Raw genomic sequence first — 21,750 nt, forward strand, 5'->3', positions numbered from 1 at the left:
CAGCCATGTTGAGAGTATCCTCTACGGCACACACGAGGACCTGCACACCATCCTGGTTCCTTTCACAGACCACCTCAGACTCTTCGCGCACTTTTGCTTTTTTTCCACTTTGCTCACGTGACTCTCCAGGGAGGGACACAGGAGACTCAGTCTTTTTCTCTGTCATCACATCCTGCGCAGGTGCAACCTCTGGCCACAAGGTGGCAACACCATCCTGCGTTATCATTTCTGTCACAGGCTCTATATCAATTGGCACAGAACAGCCAGAGCCTGCCAGCTCACTACATTCAGATGCCCCAACACTACCCCTTGGTCTTTTAACTGTGGTCGTAAACAAATAAAAATGATAAATAGAGGGATATTTCCTGTTTTTCTTTATATTTTTCCCCAATATCAAAAAAATATATATACAGTATATATATGTAAATATATATATAAATTGCATACAAATTCAGCTCCATGAAAAAAGTGGCAAAAATTATTTGAATATCTGAATGAGAAAAAAAGAGCCATTAATAGCACATGTACGATAAAACAAAAAATGTCCCTGGTCAGGAAGGAAGGTAAATGGTCTGGTCATAAATTTGTTAAAATTTTGTTTAGAAAATTGTTTGTGGCACCGTTCAGGACTCACATCTAATAGCCACAGCAGGGACCAGCAAGAAAGGACAACTTTTGCTTTAGAAAGCCCAACAATTATGTCATTTTTACCAAAAACACAGCAAACTTTAATATTTGAATGTAGCACTTATATAATTTATATATAATGTGTTTCAACAAACAAATTTCCTTCTAATACATCATACTGCAAAAAACACACCTTTGCTGACATATAAAATGTGGGGCAGACCGGATGACTTTCCGCTTACATATATTGTACAGCATTCAACGTTTTTCCTCTGTAAAGGCCGAGATTACAGGTAACTTTGATTTTATTTAAATTGTTCGATTCAATAGTCAATGCTTATCAGGAAATCTTAGTGGTAGACCGACAAAAGGGGATCCCTTAATTTATGCCAACTATTTGCGATAGGTAAAGTTTTGCAGTGTATTGTTAAAGTGGTTTGAAGATTGATGGTTCAAGTCTCTTTGAAACAAAAGAGAATTTTGAAAAGTTCCACAAAGGTATTAGAAAAAAAAAAATGAATTGAAGAAAAAAACTGAAAAAAAAATCCCATTCAAAGTTGTGTATTATAGCAAACATTTGTATCATGTAGTTAAGATGTTATTTATGCCACAGAATAAAACCATATTTACAATCAATATTAAATTTCTGGTTCATTGCTCATCCCGCCTCAATCAAAAATCAAAGAAAAAGTGATTCAAAAGTTGAAAGTAACCGAAAACTTGAACCACAAAAAGCCTTCATAAATCTATGTAGATGTAAAAATAAAATTATAAAATGTTACGCATCTTTGAATGCAGTAACGCAAATGCAAATTGTTTTGTAAAAATATTTTCATTGTTGAAAAATAACAAGACGTAAATAAAACTATGTTAAATCAGTATTACCAAAACCATAACAACCAACAGAATAAAATTGACGCATTAATTATATCACATATCACATGCTGAGGAAACAAATATGTCACAAAAAGTCATCTCTTATGAAAAATTACCCTATTCAAGGGTAGACACTTCAAAATAATCAGAATATATCAAAAAACGGGTTTGCTTATCTACCCAGTGAAGATCTAAATCATATAAAATGTATTTTTTTTTTCATTTAATAATTTAAAAAATATAGAAATTAAAACAGAAAGGTACTAACATATGAGGGACACAAATTCTGGATATACCGTGTACAGAAAGAAAAATGTAAAACTGTATTAACCCCTTAACGACTGCAGTAACGCATTTTTACGGCGGCAGTCAAGGGTACTTATGCCTCAGTGCCGTGAAAATGCGTCGCTGATGCATAATTGTATAGCGCCGCCCGGCGGCGGCGATTCCGGCGGGTGTCAGCTGTATATGACAGCTGACACCCTGCAGTATCGGCTGTCATGTGATGATCCCAGGGTATGGTGGCCTGTGAGATCCAGCAATAAACTGTGTCTCACAGGCAGAGTCAGGCTGAGTCAGTGACTCACTGACAGGTCTCATTCACTGCAGTACCGGAGTATTGCAATGTATGAGACCAGCAATCAAACTGAAAATTACACATGTCCCTAAAATGTGCACACAAATCACTCAAATCTGTTTCGCCGTTCAAAATGCAGCGTTTGTGATAAAACAAAAATAAACGAAAAAACATACACATAATTGGTATTGTCGCGTCTGAAACAACCCGCTCTGTAAAAAATTTTATTTACTTCGTTTGGCGAACGCCGTAAAAAAATAAAGAAAAAACATGCCAAAAATTACGCTTTTTCATCATATTGACTCACAAAAAAGTGAATAAAAAGCGATCAAAAATTCATATGTAAATAAAAAATTATAAATAAGAATGACAAACCGTCCTGCAAAAAACAAGCCATAATATGGCTCATTCGGCAAAAAAATAAAAAAGCTACAGCTCTCAGAATGCGACGATGCAAAATGAAATTATTTTTTGAAAAATACTGTTTTTAGTGTGTAAAAATAGCAAATCATAAAAAAAATATATAAATCTGGTATCACTGTAATCGTACCGACCCGACGAATGGCGCAAAAAATAAAAATAATAACTGAATTGCTGGTTTTTGTTCATTCTGTGTCTGAAAAATCTGAATAAAAAGCGATCAAAAATTACTATGTTTAATGGTTCCAAAAAAATATGCAACTCGTCCCGCAAAAAATAAGCCCTCATACTGCGCTGTTCACCAAAAAATAAAAAAGTTACAGCTCTCAGAATATGGTGACGAAAGTAACTACTTTGTATATAAAAAATAAGCATTTTTACTGTGTAAAGCAAAACCTAAAAAAAAACATATAAATCTGGTATCGCTGTAATCACACCGACCCAAAGAATAAATCCGCCTTATAACTAGTGTTGAGCCACCCCCGTAGTGTTCGAGTTCGGTTCGGTTCGTCGAACACCCGTGTGTTCGCCGAACTGTTCGTCGAACTGTTCGTCGAACACCTTCGAACACCGTTAAAACCAATGGCAGGCAAACAAAAACACATAGAAACACATAGAAAACACCTTCAAAGGTGTCCAAAAGCTGACAAACTGCTCAGAAGACACAACTAACACATGGAAAAGTGACAAGTACATATAGTCATGCGAAAAGAAAAGAGGTGGAGGAGTAAAAGGAGGGGGAGACACAGATATAGGCATGTCATGCCCTTCTAAAATCCAAAAAGTGAGAAGCCGACACGTTCAGTCCGCTCCTGCCCGTGCCACCTCCGTGTCGCCGGGTTTGTGCCGGAGCCGCGGTGAACCCTGACGGCCAGCCCCCCTCTCCCAATACTGGTGCCTGTCCGCTGGTGGGTCGAGCGAGCCCCCCTGTGGTGGAGGCAGCTCTAAGCTTTTTAATTTAAATTGTCTCTCTAATTTGAATAAATACACTTTAAATCCATTTACAAGGATCTATTGGAGGGCAAGTCTCATGCCAGCAGGCGCGTAATTCCAGCTCCAGTAGCGTCCACTAAAGCTGCTGCAGTTAAAAAGCTTTTATAAGGATCGAGCTCGGCTGTCCACCGCAAGGCATCCTACTGCCAGTCCGAGCCCCTATGCCTTGGGGTGCCTCCTGATGCTCTTCACTGAGTATCCCGTGGTCCCGAAGCATTTCCTTTGAAAAAATGAAGTGTCCAAACTACAGGTGGTGTAGCTTGCTTAACAGCCGGGATAATCCGCTGACTAGCAGACCCTGCTACTAGGCACAAAGTATTTCCTGGGCTAGATGCAGTTAAAAAATTTGTAATTAGATACTCTCGTTGGATGCTGAGAAAGCATTCCATAGAGTCTCCTGGCACGCCATATATGATTCTCTTAAAAAGCTTGGGGTAGGGGTCTAGGGGACCCTTTTATAGCCAAAATCACGGCCCTGTATCGCAATACGTCACCTAGGCTGAAGATAAATGGAACTGTAGCACCCTGAGGGCTCGGTTGCTACAGAGGTATTGCACCTCACCCAGAGGTGTGATATCTCACTCTCAGGTAAGGATGTAGTGTGGATCAGGACCCGACACCTGCATGCATTACACCACATTGCCGTGGGGCAGGGCGACCAATATGCCCCTGAGATGGGCACGACAGTCCCTGTCCCTGGCTGGAGTGGGGGGAGGGAACACTGAGGAAGGGGAACCCTGTAGTGCAGGAGCAGGGAGGAAGCAGTTCCTGGGTGCATTGAGAAGGGAGTATAAAAGGTGGGCACGAGGAACGAAGGGATCTCAGGGGTGCGGACGGGCGAGTCGCCACCGCACGCCCGAATCCACGTGGAGGGGTCAGGCCAAAGGGGGAGACCGGTCCCCGAAACTAGTGGAGGCAGGAAACGACCCTCAGCTAGAAACAGGAGGCTGTGACATTTTATGTGGCACAGCCCCTCGCTATACCCGCTAGGAAGGCACCACATAGGGTCAGGGAAACTGGCGCCAAGTTTACCAAGAGGAGGCCCGAGGCAGCCGGACAGAAGGGTTGGTAAGAAAGGCCAGACAAAGGACACACAAAGGGGGTCCTGTGAAGCACTCAAAAGTTATCTGGGAGTTGTCTGAACCCCTCACCTGGTGAGCACAGTACAACGTGGGCAGCCGTTACCTGCAGACGTGGTCTGGATAATAAGAACTGTGAGTAAAGGCCCTGGACTGCATCACTGACTCCGTGTCATTACTGCTGCTGCCCTGCACCATCACCCCCATCCTCCGCATACACTGCCCTGAGGCTATACTCCTCCCGTGGGGAGTTATGCTACGCTCTGCTGCACCCACAACACCAGCCTCAGCGATCTGCCCTGGAGCGGCGGTTCACTCTGACCGCAATCCACGGGTGGCGTAGTCGGACATTTAAACATAAAAACCACATAAATAGTTCCGCCACTTTTTTGACCGCCCTGAGCCACGGAACCGGGTTGCAGCCATGGCGACTACAACCACCAGCATCCACCAAAAAGGGTCCGGCTCCGGGTGTCCCAAGGCCCAGGGGGCGCGTCAGAACATTTTCATCACCTTTCACAATCACCAATGGGACAAGGCAGGGATGTTCTCTGACCCCTCTCTTATACATCCTAGTGACGGAGCACCTGCTCTCATCAATTCGCCATAACCCCAATATTAGGTGGATTGAGGTGGGAGGCACCGAGTACAAGTGCTCTCTATTTGCTGATGATGTCCTAATATATATCACTCAATCACATATATCCATCCATGCTGTTATGGCTGAAATAGATCACTTTGTTACATGGTCAAATTTTAAAATCAATGCAGCGAAGTCTGAGGCCCTCGATGTCTCCCTCCCCAAATCCATATAGAATTCCATCCAGTCCAACTTTCCCTTTGCCTGGCCCTCACAGGGTATCAAATACTTAGGAATTCCTATTCATAGAGACCTCTCCCATCTATGTTATCTTAATTTTGGGCCCTTTATTGAACAGCTCCATACAGACCACGGTTGGCAAGTTAGAACTGTAAGATTCACTACGTGAACCACTGGTGTTTTGTGGAAAAGCACATGTACACTGTGTTCCAAATTATTATGCAAAAAGTGTTTAGGAGTGATAAGGGAAGAATTTGTTTGTTTGTCAGTTAAACTCATTGATGGTGATGTGTGTCAGGGCTCTTTATATCACTGTAAGCAATTGCAGACACCTGTGCTAATTAGTTTGGCAGGTGTGTCCAATGAAAGGCAAGACTACTTAAGAAGGCTGTCTCACATTATTAAGCAGCCTACATTTTCTGCCAAAATGGGAAAGAAAAAGGATGTGTCGGCTGCTGAGAAGCAACAAATTGTGGAGTGTTTAGGTCAAGGCATGACTACAATCAACATTGTGCGATGATCAGGATGAAGTGTCTTGGCAATCAAGAAGTATGTAGCTGATTCACAGTACACATGTGTGCGTGCTGATAAGGGCAAATTGAGGACTCTTTCCTACAGGCAATTACGTCAGGTTGAAAGAGCAGCGGCAAAAAAGCCTTGTCATAGCAGCAGACAAGTTTTTGAAGCTGCTGGTGCCTCCAACGTCCCCCGAACAACAAGATGCAGGGTCCTTCAGAGGTTTGCAGCTGTGCATACGCCATCCTGTCGACCTCCTCTATCCACTTCACACAAGCAGAAACGGCTCCAGTGGGCCAAACATTACATGAAGACTGATTTCAAAACTGTTTTGTTCACGGATGAGTGCCGTGCAGCGCTCGATGGTCCAGATGGATGGAGTGGAGGATGGCTGGTTGATGGACACCCCACGCAAACACGGCTACAGCGCCAACAAGGAGGAGGTGGAGTAATGTTTTGGGCTGGAATCATGGGGAGAGAGATTGTCGGCCCCTTTAGGATCCCTGAAGGCGCTAAAGATGAACTCCATAATGTATGTGGATTTTCTCAAACAGCACTTCCTGCCATGGTTCAAGAAGAAGAACCGTGTATTTCACAGCAAGATCATTTTTCTGCATGATAATGCACCATCTCATGCTGCACATAAAACATCTGCATCGCTGGCTGATATGGGCATAAAAGGGGACAAACTTATGGTGTGACCCCCATGCTCCCCTGACCTCTACCCCATTCAGAACCTTTGGAGCATCATTAAAAGGAGTGTCTATGATGGCGGGAGGCAGTTCACATCTAAGCAACAGCTCTGGGAGGGTATTCTGTCCTCATGCAAAACAATTGAAGCAGAAACCATCCAAAACCTGACAAATTCAATGGACGAGAGAGTTCAGAAGCTCCTTTCGAACAAGGGGTCCTATGTGAAAATGTAACATCACCTAGAATAAAGTTTTGAGTTGAAAACTGTTTGATTTCAGTTTCTAACAACCTGCTAAAGCTTATAATTTCAAAAATGACCATTTTTTTGGTCTTTATTAAAATGAAAAGGTTGATCGAAAAGTTTGGGGGATCTAAGAGTGTGGCAACCCAGTAGTCATGATTACTTCGAATTCTGACAATATGAGGGTCATGCTGCAGGTAGTGCAGCAAGAAGGCACTTATGTGTCTTGCGCATCTCGGAGCCCCAAAATTATTTTCCGGGCTAGATGCAGCTAAAAATTATTATTAATTTTAAATCTGGTGAAGCTTTAGTATAGATGGCCTAATAGGATCAGTGCTGCACACTGCTACAAAGCCCAAATTATTTTCCAGTCAAGATACAGATAAACATGATTAGTAATTTTAAATCTGGTGGAGCTTATTATAGATGGCCTAATAGAATCAGTGCTGCACACTGCTACAAAGCCCAAATTATTTTCCAGCCAAGATACAGATAAACATGATTAGTAATTTGAAAGCTTAAAACGGTTGGTAGGGTGATTTTAACCAATCATCAAGCTTTTACTCTCCCCAGGATGACACAGGGGTAGAAAAGTCGTTTCGGATCCATGATTTGTTCATCTTTATGAACGTGAGTCTGTCTACATTATCAGTGGAGAGCCGCGTGCGCTTATCTGTCAGCACACCACCAGCAGCGCTGAACACACGTTCAGACAGAATGCTGGCTGCGGGGCATGACAAGATCTCCAAGGCATAAGTGGCTAGCTCCGGCCATTTATCCAGATTGGAAGCCCAAAAGAGCAAGGGTCCAGTGACACAGTTGTGGCTTCAATGTTTACTTGGAGATACTCCTGTACCATCGTCTCTAGGCGTTGACTATGTGTCAGACTTCTTGTCTCCTGTGGCCTTGCAAAGGATGGGCTAAAAAAGTGGTGAAATGATTCCGCAAAATTGATGTTACCAGCAGATACTGTGGTTCTGTTACGGTTTGAGTGCTGAACACTTGACGGTCCCACGGTTGGCAAGTTGGAACTGTGAGATTCACTACGTGCACCACTGGTATTTTGTGGAAAAGCACATGTAAGATTCTGCAACAGTCTCTGCTGATACTCCTGCATGCGTGCATCCCTTTCTATGGCAGGAATAATTTCTGCAAATTTACTTTTGTACCGGGGATCTAACAGTGTGGCAACCCAGTAGTCAGGATTATTTCTAATTCTCACAATTCGAGGGTCATGTTGCAGGTAGTGCAGCAAGAAGGCACTCATGTGTGTTGCGCATCCAGGAGCACCAAGTCCCTGTTGTGTTGGTGGCGAGGTAACAATCATGCTTCCTTCCTCTGTCCTCTCCCCCCAACCTCGCACAACAGAAATGTGATCAAGGTCTCCCTCATCTGATGAGTCTTCCATCAGTTCGTCCTCCACTTCTTCCTGGGCTCCTGCACCTTCCTCACTAGTTTGGCTGCTACCATGCGCCCTGGTAAAACCATCTCCCCCACCCTCACATGCCTGCCGCCTTGGTGCTGCCGACCGTCTGGACCTTGCAGATGTTAGCCCTTCCGCATACAACTCCTCCTCCTCTACTTCCTCCACCTCCTCTTGTGCCACCACCTGACTCCGAATTCTGTTTAACATGTGCTCCAGCATGTAAATCACCGGAATAGTCATGCTGATAATGGCATCGTCAGCACTAAACATCTTCGTCGCCATTTCAAAACTGTGCAGAAGGGTGCATAGGTCCCTGATCTGAGACCACTCCTCCAGCGTGATTTGCCCCACCTCTGAATCTCGTTGGCCCAGGCTATACGTCAGAACGTATTGCACCAGGGCTTGTCGGTGCTGCCACAGTCGCTGCAACATGTGTAGAGTTGAATTCCACCGGGTAGGCACATCGCATTTTAGCCGGTGAAGTGGCAGGCCCAACGACTTCTGTAGAGATGTAAGTCGCTGAGCTGCGGGATGCGAACGGCGAAAGTGAGCACACAGCGACCGTGCCCTCTGCAGAAGGCCATCTAGTCTGGGATAGTGGGCTAAAAATTGCTGGACAACCAGGTTCAACACGTGAGCCATACAAGGCACGTGTGTGACATTGCCCCGGCGAAGGGCCGCACCCAGGTTTGCAGCATTGTCACACACGGCCTTCCCTGGTTTCAGGTCCAGTGGAGACAACTATTCATGAAATTGGTTCTCCAGAGCTGACCACAACTCCTCAGCTGTGTGACTCACATTTCCCAGACATTTCAATGTAAAAACTGCCTGATGACGTTGAGCCCTACTGCCAGCATAGTAAGGAGGTGTGCAGGATCCCTTCTGCGCAGTTATAAAGCTTGTGGCATGACCAGACAGGCTTTGGGTGCAGGTGGAAGACCGAGAGGAGGTTGAGGAGGCAGAAGCAGTGGAGGAACTTTGACATAAAGATTATTGACGCACAACTCGTGGGGACGGCAAGACTTGGACAGCAGCCCCTTGTCCTGCTGTCACCATAGTTACCCAGTGCCCAGTCAGCGACATGTAACGCCCCTGTCCATGCCTACTCGTCCAAGTGTCTGTGGTGAAATGCACCCTGTCACACACAGAGTTTCTCAAAGAAGCGGTGATGTTGTGTGCGACATGCTGGTGGAGCGCAGGCACACCTTTCTTTGAGAAGTAGTGCCGACTGGGCATCTGGTACTGGGGCACTGCGACGGACATAAGGTCTCGAAAATCCTCTGTGTCCACCAGGCAGAAAGGCAGCATTTCTGTAGCCAAGAACTTGCAGATGGTGAAATTCAACCTCTTAGCTTTCTCATGGCTAGGAGGAAATGGTCTTTTACTTGTCCACATCTGAGGGACCGAGGGCTGGCTATTGTGCTTAGACGGGGTTGATAAGGGTGTCCCCGGCAAACTGCCGGTCTGTGAGGAAGATGCAGGCGGACATGTTAGGTTGCCTTGATCCAAAGGTGGTGCTATCGATGTCGGACAGCGCTCAACACCAGCTGGTGTTACCACCTCCAAAGAAAATGATGACCTGCCAATCACGCTGGCTGTTGCGGGTAAAGAGGTGGCAGGTCTGCGCCCCAAAACAGGTGTGACTGCTGTCCCCCCAGTCACAGAGGATGAAGAGGCCACGGATGCACAAGATATGGCAGACGGTGGTTGGCCCGGCCGGCTAGGCCGCATTGTAGCACACTGAGCTTCCCACTGCAACTTATGCTTCATGTCCATGTGCCGGTTCATGCATGAAGTACTCAAACTATGTATTTTTTGGCCTCTACTTAGCTTTTGCTGACAAATGTTACAGATAACACGAGTTGGGTCATCTTTATCGATCTGAAAAAATGCCCAGGCTATGCAAGGCTTAGCACCCATGCGACCTGAAGAGCCACCACGACTTGTGGTGAGAGGCAGAGTTGTGTTTGAGGATGCAGTTGTTGACGTGCTTCCAGTACTACGTCTCTGTCCAGGAAGGCGCAACCTGACCTCGTCGTCACTAGCATCTTCCTCCACCTCCTCTGCTGACCTCATCTCTTGGCTGACTGTGGGTTGACAGTAAGTGGGATCTCCAACCTCATCATCATCACCCTGTGCGTTATCACACCCGTCGTCCTCAGAGCCAACCTGTTCCTGCCCTGACAAAAAACTAAAGTTGTCGCTCCAATCAGGTATTTGAGTCTTATCATCGTCTTCCTCATTGTCTCCACCAACAGGAGTTACAGTTTGGGAATGAGGGTCTACATTATGGTCAGAACCTTCTGCGTCTGGTCCTGGATCCGACTCATAAAGATTCTGGGCATCAGTGCAGATCATTTCCTCGTCTGGATTCACAGAAGCGCTGGAGTCGACCTCTGATTACTCTGCAGACTCAATCATCTGTTCTACCTCATACTCAGACGGGCAGCTGGAGATTTGGGAGCTGTGAGGAAGCAAGTGCGATTGGGGTGACACCTTTGAGGACTGGAGTATTTGTGATGTTGAAGTTGATGTGGAGGAGAGCCCACTTAAAGGAGCACTTGATATCCGTTGAACCACCTGCTGTTTTTGTGCCTCATCTGGAATTTGTAGCGATTGGCGTGGCCGTAAGAAAGGGATCTTATCACATTGTCCGCTAAAAGAAGTAGACATTTTAGTTTGGCTGGAAGATGGTCTTTCTTCTGCAGATGTTACTGTTGCTTTAACACCTACCCCACGGACACAACCTTTTTTCCCCTTCCCAACACGCCTATTCCCCTTTCCACCAGCAGCAGGCCTTTTTCCACTCATTTTGGTGGTTAACTAATTAACAACTCTGGAGTTGTTTGCACAAAAAAACAATGGATGGGAACCGAGCAGAGCTGAGTGGCCAAACTGTGGTATTAGGCCAAAACTATTGGCTGGGTTAGATGCAGAAAAAAATTATATTCAATTTGCAACCTGATGGAGGTCAGTATAGATGGACTAATAGAGAAAGTCCCACACACTGCTAGAAGGCCAAATATTTTTTCAGAGCTAGATGCAGATAAAAATTATTTTTAATTTGCAACCTGATGGAGGTCAGTATAGATGGACTAATAGAGAAAGTCCCACACACTGCTAGAAGGCCAAATATTTTTTCAGAGCTAGATGCAGATAAAAATTATTTTTAATTTGCAACCTGATGGAGGTCAGTATAGATGGACTAATAGAGAAAGTCCCACACACTGCTAGAAGGCCAAATATTTTTTCAGAGGTAGATGCAGAAAAAAATATATTCAGTTTGCAATCTGATGGAGGTCAGTATAGATGGACTAATACAACAAGTCCCACACACAGCTAGAAGCCCAATATTTTTTCAGAGCTAGATGCAGAAAAAAATTATATTCAATTTGCAACCTGATGGAGGTCAGTATAGATGGACTAATAGAATGGTGCTATGCCCAAAAGATTTTACTTCACTAGGTGCAGTAAAAAAATTGGTATTCTATACACAGGTGGTATATCTTGCAACACAGATAGGCTACTCCACTGACTAGCACACTCTGCAATAGGCCAAAAAGGATTAGCTTTGTTAGATTCAGCCAAATGCTGTGAAAAAAACTTGCACAGCACTGGCACAGACCTGCCTGGCAAAAACTGATAGGAACTGATGTAACCTAGTCCTGAAAAGGAATCCAATTACAATTAGTCTTTACTCCCACAATCTATCTATTTAAGAGCACAGACCTGCCTGATAAAAGTCGTAGGAAATGCTGTAACCTAGTCCTTAAAAGGACTGCAATCACAACTATTCCCTACTCCCAAGCTATCTGTAGATTTGTGCGAAAATTGGCTTGAAATTAACAAGGTATAGCGCACACAGCAACAGCGGTGCCGTCTAACACGCAGCTGCAGCAGTGAGAAAATGGTGGCGACGGGGAAAATGGCTTGGTCTTATAGGGCAAGGACATGTGACATACACTGCCAATGACACATGCCCTTGCTTGTGTGAAAAAAAGCACTTCGCTCCGTGTGTGCGCTGCTGATAGGCTGACAGATTGCACCTCCCCACTGTAAATGCGGGAAAGAGAAAAAAAAAATGGAGATCTTCATTGTTCCTGCAGAGATCCATCCCCTGCCCCTCCCCCCACCCCGCTGTACACTCAAACTGCGTATTAACATTAATTTTCATCATTACTGAGAAAAAATCCAGTTATGATTTTGGTGCACGAACAGTTATCGAACATAACCTCGAACAGCCGAATTTTTCTCAAATTGTTCGTGTTCGCCGAACGGCTCGAACACCGCCCAAAACAGCTCGAATTTGAGATTGGCGAACAGTTCGAGTAGAACAACGCTCATCTCTACTTATAACTTATCGCATGGTGAACTGCACAAAAATAAAAATAATAACTATTCTGGTACTGCTCTATTTCTTCATTCTGCCTCCAAAAAAATCAGATTAAGGCTCGGCTCACGCTTATCCTGCACTCTCCGCTGAGCGCTTACGTTGGGGTTTCCATGTAAGTTCACCAAAACCGCGATTCAGACAAAAAACCTAGATGGAGCGACTCACTTATGAGGCCGATGGAGTCCCTTTGGACTGATCTGTGTTCCAGCGGCGTACCATCATTTTATGCTTTTTTTTAGCGCACAAGTGTGGACGACCCCAAATCTGTGCATGCTTAAAAAGATGGAAACCATTGATGCAGACATCAAAAGGACTCCAAAGTGTCTCCATCTGCCTCTTTGTGGTGGGAGGTTACATTGGGGGTTTCATCTGAATCGCATTTTTTGTGGGATTTACACGGAAACTCCGACGTAAGTGCTCAGCGTAGACTGGTGATCCAGTCTTATTCAGGAAGTAATTGAAAATTATGTACCCCAAAATGTTACTAATAAAACCCCTAATTTATCCCACACAAAACCAGCCCCTTCTCCGGTCCATCATCTGTCACTGGAACTATAGGGGGTCCCACATTACTGGTAGAACAAAGACAATGGAAAAGCGACAAGGCTCCCACCCCATCAAATAAAATCCAGTGAATTCTGCACTCCCAAATCCAAAAGTCCCACTGTGCCTAAACTGCAGTAAGCGGCCACATGTTTGGCATTTTTGTAGCGGGGAAAGCACTTAATTTACGAGGTGTGTGTCACCAGGAGAAATGAATGGGGGGCGCTACAATATAGGTGGACACTACACTTTATGGGGGCACAATGTATGGGTACTAAACTGGCATATTTGCAATTCTCCAGAATAAAGCCTGGCGTGGATGTTACATAATAGTCACTGCAGCTGTAGATTAATTCATTGAGATGTGTAATTTCTACAATGGGGTCACTTTTGGGATTTTTCTGCTTTTCTGGCACCTTTGAGGCTCTGCACATGTCGCCTACAAACTATTTTACCAAAATCTATGCTCCAAAAGCCAAATAGTGCTCCTTCCTTCTCAGCCCTAACAGCGTGGCCTAACAGTAACTTCTAATTAAATATGGGTCATCATTGCGTTCAGGAAAATAGCATAACAAATTATGGGGTCTGTTTTCTCCTATTATCCATTGTAAAAATTACAAATTTGGGGCTAAAACTACATTTTCGTGAAAAAAAAAAAAATTTTTAATATGACGACGTAATGTTATCAAAATTCTGTGTAGTACCTATAGGTTCAAAATGCTCACTAAATCCCTTGATAAAATCCTTGAGGGATTTAGATTCCAAAATGGGGTAACTTGTCTGGTTTTCCACTGTTTAGGCACATCCGGAGCTTTCCAAACGCGACATGACACCCGCAGACCATTCCATCAAAGTCTGCTTTCAAACGTCTCTCCTTCCTTTCCAAGCCCTGCCGTGCACCTAAACAATAGTTTTCCCTTGCATATGGGGTATGTCCATACTTAGGAGCAATTGCACAACAAATTTTGGGGTCCATATTCTCCTGTTACCCTTGTGAAAATAAATAATTGGAGCTAAAAGTACATTTTTGTGGAAAAAAAAATTGATTTCATAATTTCACGGCTCTACGTTATAAACTCTGTTAAGCACCTGGTGGTTCAAGGTGCTCACCACACATCTAGATAAGTTCCCTGAGGGGTCTAGTTTCCAAAATTGGGTCACTAATGGGGGGTTTCCACTGTTTAGGCACATTGGGGGCTCTCCAAATGCAACATGGCATCTGCTCTCGATTGCAGCTATTTTTGCATTCAAAAAGTCAAACGGTGCTCCTTCCCTTCCGAACCCTGCCGTGCGCCCAAACAGTAGTTTTACCCCACATATGGGGTATCAGCGTACTCAGGAGAAATTGCACAACAAATTTCGGGGCCCATTTTCTCCTGTAACCCTAGTGAAAATAAAAACTTGGGGCTAAAAGTACATTTTTGTGGAAAAAAAATTGATTTCTCATTTTCACAGTTCTATGTTATAAACTTCTGTGAAGCACTTGGCAGCTCACCACACATCTAGATAGATTCTTTGAGGGGTATAGTTTCCAAAATGGGGTCACTTGTGGGGGGTTTCCACTGTTTAGGCACATCATGGGCTCTCCAAACACAGCATAGCATCTGCTCTCGATTCCAGCCAATTTTGTATTCAAAAAGTCAAACGGTGCTCCCTTCCGAGCTCTGAAATGCACCCAAACAGTGGTTTTCCCCACATATCGGGTATCACCATGCTCAGGATAAATTGCACAATAAATTTTGTGGTCCATTTTCTCTCGTTACCCCTGTGAAAATAAAAAAATTGGGTCTGAATAAACAGTTTGTGAAAAAAAGTTAAATGTTTATTTTTCCTTCCACGTTGCTTCAGCTCCTGTGAAGCACGTGAAGGGTTATTAAACTTCTTGAATGTGGTTTTGAGCACCGTGAGGGGTGCAGTTCTTAGAATGGTGTCACTTTGGGGTATTTTCTGTCATATAGACCCCTTAAAGTCACTTCAAATGTGATGTGGTCCCTAAAAAAATGGTTTTGTAAATTTTGTTGTAAAAATGAGAACTCGCTGATCAACTTTTAACCCTTATAACTTCCTAACAAAAAAAAATTTTGTTTAAAAAATTGAGCTGGTGTAAAGTAGACATGTGGGAAATGCTATTTATTAACTATTTTGTGTGACCCATCTCTCAGATTTAAGGGCATATGAATAAAAAATTTGAAAATTGCAAAATTTTCAAAATTTTTGCCAAATTTCTGTTTTTCTCACAAGTAAACGCAAGTCATATTGAAGAAATTTTACCACTATAATGAAGTACAATATGTCACAGAAAAACAGAATCAGTGGGATCCGATGAAGCGTTCCAGAATTATTACCTCATAAATTGACACTTGTCAGAATTGTAAAATTTGCCTTGGTCATTAAGGACATAATTGGCTCCGTATTTAAGGGGTTAATTGTGGTTATAGATTTATACCAAGATGTATATCTGGTGGTAGTGGGATGCAGCTCTGTGCACACACTCCTCATCAGTGGATCATCAGTGGATGATTTAGATCTTCACTTCTGATTACTGGGTAGATAGGCAAACCCGGTTTTGTGGTATATTCAAAATCCCCAATATAGGTGAATACCTGTTTTAGTTTACCCCACAACAAATAATAAGTTATACACTACATTTTATGTATCCAAATATGTTACTATTAAAAAACTTTATGAATAAAAAAGTTATGGCTTAAAAATTCTATGACCTGAAATCCAAAATAGGACAGGTCATTAAAGGTTATAAATATTTTTTTAAATTTTCTTTTATCAGTTTGTAAACCAATCTTTTATATTTTAATGCATTTATTAAATGATTTTGCTAATTTTGTATCATAGTAATATTTGAAATTATCTATAATTTAGTCATCACAAATTTTGCAAAAACATTAGGACTTTTTTAAGATTCATAGTTGGATAAAATAGTATCTGTCTTGTATATGCCCTTTCTTCTTCCTAGACCAATATAGTGAGATTTTAGGACATGAACCAAAACATATGTGGGATACTTGTCCATTTAAAGGGGTTGTCCACTACTATTTAAAATATGCCAAAGCATTTTTATGATGAAAAGCAACTTCTTTGTAATTACCTCCCTCTGACTTTTCTGCCTGTGAGCGGCGCTATCACTGGCCGCTCACAGGCATTACGAGACCCCCGGCTGCAGCCGGCTCTAACGTCACGACAAGTCCAGGCTGCAACCGGGGGTCTCTCTCTCTTCCGAGTTCCACGGTGGCTGCTGGGTTGTGGGCGAGGTTATCCCCTCACGTCATACCCAGCATCCACCCCGCGCTCTCCCTCTCCCCATTCATTGGGAAAGCGCCAGGTGAATGCTGGGTGTGACGCGGGGGTCAACCCCGCCCACAACCCAGCAGTCACGCCTCAATAGACGGGACATCAGCGGGGGGTCACGTGCTGCCTGTGAGCAGTCAGTGATAGTGCCGCTCACAGGCAGAAAAGGCAGAGGGAGGTAATTATAAAGAAGTTGCTTTTCATCATGAAAACGCTTTGGCATATTTTAAATAGTAGTGTACAACCCCTTTAACTCCATAAATTTGCGACGGGCTAGACTTTTTTCTTTAATTTTATTCAGTCTACAAGCTATATAGTGAACCCCACTGATTACTAAAAAAAAAGTTTTTTGTTAGGAAAATATTCTCATTATTTTTCAATGTACTGTAGAATACCACTGAGATTGTGAAATTGCATCTCATTGCCGGCCATATCTTAACACTACAAGATAAAGTATTAGTGTTAGTAATATTATCAATTACCAGTACATGTTTGTTAATTTTTGTAATACAACGTTTAATATTTGAGCAAATTGCATCAAAATTAAAAACACATTTAAGTGTACTACATGAAGATAACTTTATTGTCTAATTAACTGAATGTTTTAATTAAAGATAGTAGAAAAATAAGCTGGAAGATTAATTAGACTCATTGTTTTAGTGTCTCAAATTTTGAAAGATTGCTTCTCAAAAATTTCCAATCAACCCAGTATAAGCCTAGATTAGTCAAGACAAAGCTAGTTGGAATGAATAAAAACTCCAAGAGCATTGCAATTCTCCTGACCAGTGAGCATGTAGTTCATTGTTTCCTATTACACATGCAAAAATTATGCATGAACACTACTAATGAAAGACTTTATCCTTTTTGCTCACCTTCCATCAAAATAAAAAATAACCAAAGTATTATTTATATTCGTTAAGCAATTAATTTGAGAAAAATTCTTTTTTTTCTGCAATTATGACACTACTGTATAATTAACTATACAGTATACACATGTTAAAATTTTTGAGGGAAAATTCTTAGCCTTAACCTGAAAAAGAATGGATATTTAATTAATCTTTTCAGGTTTAGCATTCCATTCAAAAACTTAGACTGTTGTTTTTATTAACTTAAATAATTGATTATCTATTCAAATTTAACTATTTATTCTCAGATCTAGTCCCATTAATAAGGGTAAGAAAATATAGATTAATATATTCCCAAATAACTAAAATTGGTTTTGAAGCTCAGTTTTTCAACGTTGGAACCACAAGTGCCTCCCTGATTTTCTAAGAACATGATTATTACCTATTTCCAAATTATTTTAACTTAAAAAAATAATCCAAAGTCTAGAAAAAATGATCCATTTAATGGCATGATTTTTTTTAGAAAGTTCTTGATGCTGTTGTATAGCTAAAGGTTTAGTAACACTGTTCTTCAGCCAAACTGGTTCAGAGACAAAAACCGTTGAACTTAACTGCGGTAATTTTGTGGTGCTGAAAACAAATCTGATGCTTAAATTTGCTGATTGGCTCTAATGTTCAAGATCCAGAGGAAGTTGTTATTACTTAAGGCACCTTTCATGCAACTTATAGAAAAAGGGTGTCTTTATTAGTTCATCATTATTATTGCATTGTTAGTAGCTATTCTGTTAAATCATCTAGTTAGTCTATTGAGTCTTCAGCATTCTATCATCTATTGTTCCGCAACCGTGATAAAGATCTTGTCCAATAGTTCTTCATGGAGGGTGATCTTTTGGAATACAACAACATCAAAAGTTTAATGGAAGCTTTGAGGACAAGACATAATCCAGAGGAATGGAGTATCTTCATCGATTTGTCCAAAACAAGCCTAAAAGCCATCTTGCTGCATAATGGCAATACGCTACCTTCAATTCCAGTTGGCTTTGTAATCCACATGAAAGAAACATGAAACAGCGGTTGAGGTGCCTGAAGTATAACCAATATTTGTGGCCCCTCTGTGGTGACTTAAAGGTGGTTTATCTCTTACTTGGTCTCCAGGGTTGATATACAAAGTCCTGCTGTTTTCTGTGTGAGTGAGATAGAGAATATCACTACAATAAAAGAGGCTAGCCACTCCGATATTCACTTCAGCCAGGGAGTAAAAATGTCCCGCATCCAGCACTTGTTGACCCTCATAACATTTTGTTACCACAACTGCATATCAAGTTGGGCCTAATGAAGAACTTTGTAAAGGCAATGGATAAAAATGCAAAAGCATTCAAGTATCTAATTGATAAATTTCCAAGGTTGAGGAAAGCAAAGATAAAGGAAGGAGTCTTTACTGCACCTCAGATTTGTAAGCTTCTTCAAGATGAAGAGTTTCTCCGTTTACTGCAGGGCAAGGAATAGGCTGCATGGGTAGCATTCACATTAATGGTAAGTAATTTTTGGGGAAACTCGAGAGCAGATAACTATGAACAGTTGGTGGAATATCACCTCAAAACAGATAAGGATCTTGGCTGTATCATGTCCTTAAAGATTAATTTCGTACATTCGCATTTAGTCTCTTTTCCACCAAACTGCGGAGCAGTGAGAGACGAGGATGGTGAGATATTTCACCAAGATATTGCGGCTAAGGAGAAAAGATATTGAGGAAAATGGAATCCATCAATGCTTTCAGATTACTGTTGGACAATAGTATGAGATGATCCGATGCAGGAGTACAAGCAAAAAAGAGTTGTCACTGAATGAGGACCAGATTGTGTAGTGCAATTTCTGTAACTGTTTGTAATTCGCAATAGTGTTTAGCCATGTTTTAGTTATTTGAATTGTTTCCTCTACATAAATATCAGAAAACTGGCATAACAAAATATTCTGCATCTTTATATTTGCAAAAATAATAATGTTTCAAAGTACTGAAACATTTATGCATGTAGCAGTAAAAGGAAATCTCTTTGATATCATAGAAACAAGAGACAACTACAAATTTTCATTGTCGGATTTAAATTCAGGAGGTCAAAATTATTAAGAAATGTCTCATTTCATAACTGAACCTGGCAAATTTTGAAAATATGTAGAAGGGTGTAATTAGTGAAAGCAAGGTCAGAGAAAACCTCAAGAAATGAAGATCAATTATTATTTTATGGTACAGTTGGATTTGTATAGTTTTGTACAGTTGGATATACTGTATATAATTGCATTCACTTAATAATTTGGGTACTGAATACAAGTTTGTCTCAGTTGTCCACAACAACTTTCACTCAACTCATTCAAAAGCTTTAGAAGCCTCTAAAGAAAAAGTAAAGCGTCTTCTTCTTTCTCTCACTAACTACAAATTCACAACCACTCTAACATTATCAAATGTTGATCTCTGGGAATAAAAACCACATCACTTAAGACATTTGTGTCTAGGGTTTTTATTGCCCTTAAAAGACTTTTAGCTATAATCTTAGAGAAGATGTCGCCATTTAAAATTTAGAATTGAAATTAGCCAAAACAATCATTAAGTAATTTTAACTTATTAATAAGTAGTTGTGTTGATATTTTGAAATTTTTTACTGAAGAAAAAAAAAAAACCTAAATTCTTGCCGGGAAACGAAAGAAAAATTAAAAAGATTTCATGTCCTTCATTTAAAACTAAATTGTTGACATAGATTTTTCGATAGCTGAAAAGTTGGCAAATTGAGATACATTTCATAATGCATATAGTTTTCCCTATAGGTAATTGCTTGTATAGATAGTAAAATAACCAATAAGATTTTTGCTTTTATCACTGCCTACCCAGAAAAATATAAAGCTTACACAATAAGTTATTCGACAGAGGAAATCAAATAATTCAGAAAACATTAAAATATTTCGCAATAAGAATTTGTATGCTTCTTATAGTTACAAGTAATGTTTGCTTACTTTGCATAACTTTTTCTATTTTTCTCCATTTTTTTTTTACATTTTCCATGTTTTATGCCAAAGCACAATAAAAAAAATATCTAAAATACTATTTACAACAAACACAGAATACCTTGATGTGATGTTGGTTGCTGAAATGCTTCTTATGACAGAGTATTTTTGTCACCAGGAAAAAATGTAATTGCTGCCCAAGAGGGTCTGCACATTAAAAAGAAAATAGGTCTATAAGACTAAAACTGTGACATATATACCTGCTTGTGCGCAATTTGTTTTGTCATGATATCACTAGACTGCTTCCTATGTGGTTTTTAAAATTAGAAATAGGGTGGGACTCATTGTTACTCTGCTGTTGCAAACAGTCACTAATGAAGTTTCTTTAAAAAATAAATACTTGTAGTGCAACTATTTAAAGCTTTACCTGTTGAAGTAGGAAAAATAAACCTTAGAGAGCAACGGTTGCTTTAAATTAAATAAGGAATTTTATAATATATCTTATCAGGGAAATCCATTTTTTCTCCTCCAGGGCTTTACCCATGAACTTTCACATTTCTCATTTCACTGGTAAAATCTGTATTCAGTAAAGACAGATTTTTACATTACTGCAAAATGAGATGATGGCTGCTACTTATAAGATTCTACATAGACGTGAGAGGGCAAAAGGTGGGATGAGCTCTGCTACTTAATCTCATCAGTATCAACTATCATCTCCTATCTCAGCAATATAGCAATCTATGCTCAGTAAATAGGGATTTTAGCCGTGAATTGAAAATTTTAAAAGGATCAGTTCAGGAGGAGAAAGATTTCTCTGATAAAATATATTACACATTTTCTTATTTTCATGTGTAGTTTTGAGTTACAAAACAAAAATGTAAATGATGGCTACTTTTTAAGTGGATGTTGTCCCTTGACATTCTAATTTTTGTATGTTCTTAATTCTGTACAAACTAATTTCTCAATATATCTTTAAAGCAGTCAGTATAGCAGTTTTCAGCTGCATAGCTCCCAGTCCCCTGCATAAATATACATTTTGGGTATAGCACTCTTTCTGCCTGAAGGCATTCAAGGGGGGCACAGGGCCGGTTTGCTGTGGGCCAGAACTGAGTTCTCTTTGCCTTGAACCAGTGGTACCTGGCAGCTAAACAGGAGGCAAATCAAAAGATGGCACTTGATATGAAATGAGCATTTCATATGGCGAATCAAAAGGTGTGCCAGGGACACCGGAAGGTAAGAGATTTGCGGGCCTGCCGTTTAGCTATCTGGTATCACTGAGTCTCTAGTTCCAAAAAGCCTCTGCAAAAAAGATCTGCCGCTAGATTTTACAATATAATCTGACAACATACATCACTAAATAGATCTCTTAGATCTGATGAGGCCCATGTATGGACTTTGAAATTT

At 41.2% G+C, this 21,750-nt stretch overlaps 1 protein-coding gene across 1 annotated transcript in view; it reads right to left on the minus strand.

The window, feature by feature from the left end:
- The window catches only part of LOC141271203 (killer cell lectin-like receptor subfamily F member 2), a 90,840-nt gene extending 70,276 nt beyond the window's left edge, over positions 1 to 20,564 (minus strand). Inside the window, exon 1 of the mRNA XM_073681316.1 lies at positions 20,468 to 20,564. The gene's annotated coding sequence lies outside the window, so the exon portion shown is untranslated. The remainder of the gene's footprint in view (positions 1 to 20,467) is intronic.
- Between the last annotated feature and the right edge of the window lie 1,186 nt (positions 20,565 to 21,750).

Source organism: Phyllobates terribilis, unplaced genomic scaffold (assembly GCF_046119375.1).
Source record: "Phyllobates terribilis strain yellow unplaced genomic scaffold, ASM4611937v1 Scaffold_5__5_contigs__length_657084704, whole genome shotgun sequence".
In the NCBI taxonomy this organism is placed as follows: Eukaryota; Metazoa; Chordata; class Amphibia; order Anura; family Dendrobatidae; genus Phyllobates; species Phyllobates terribilis.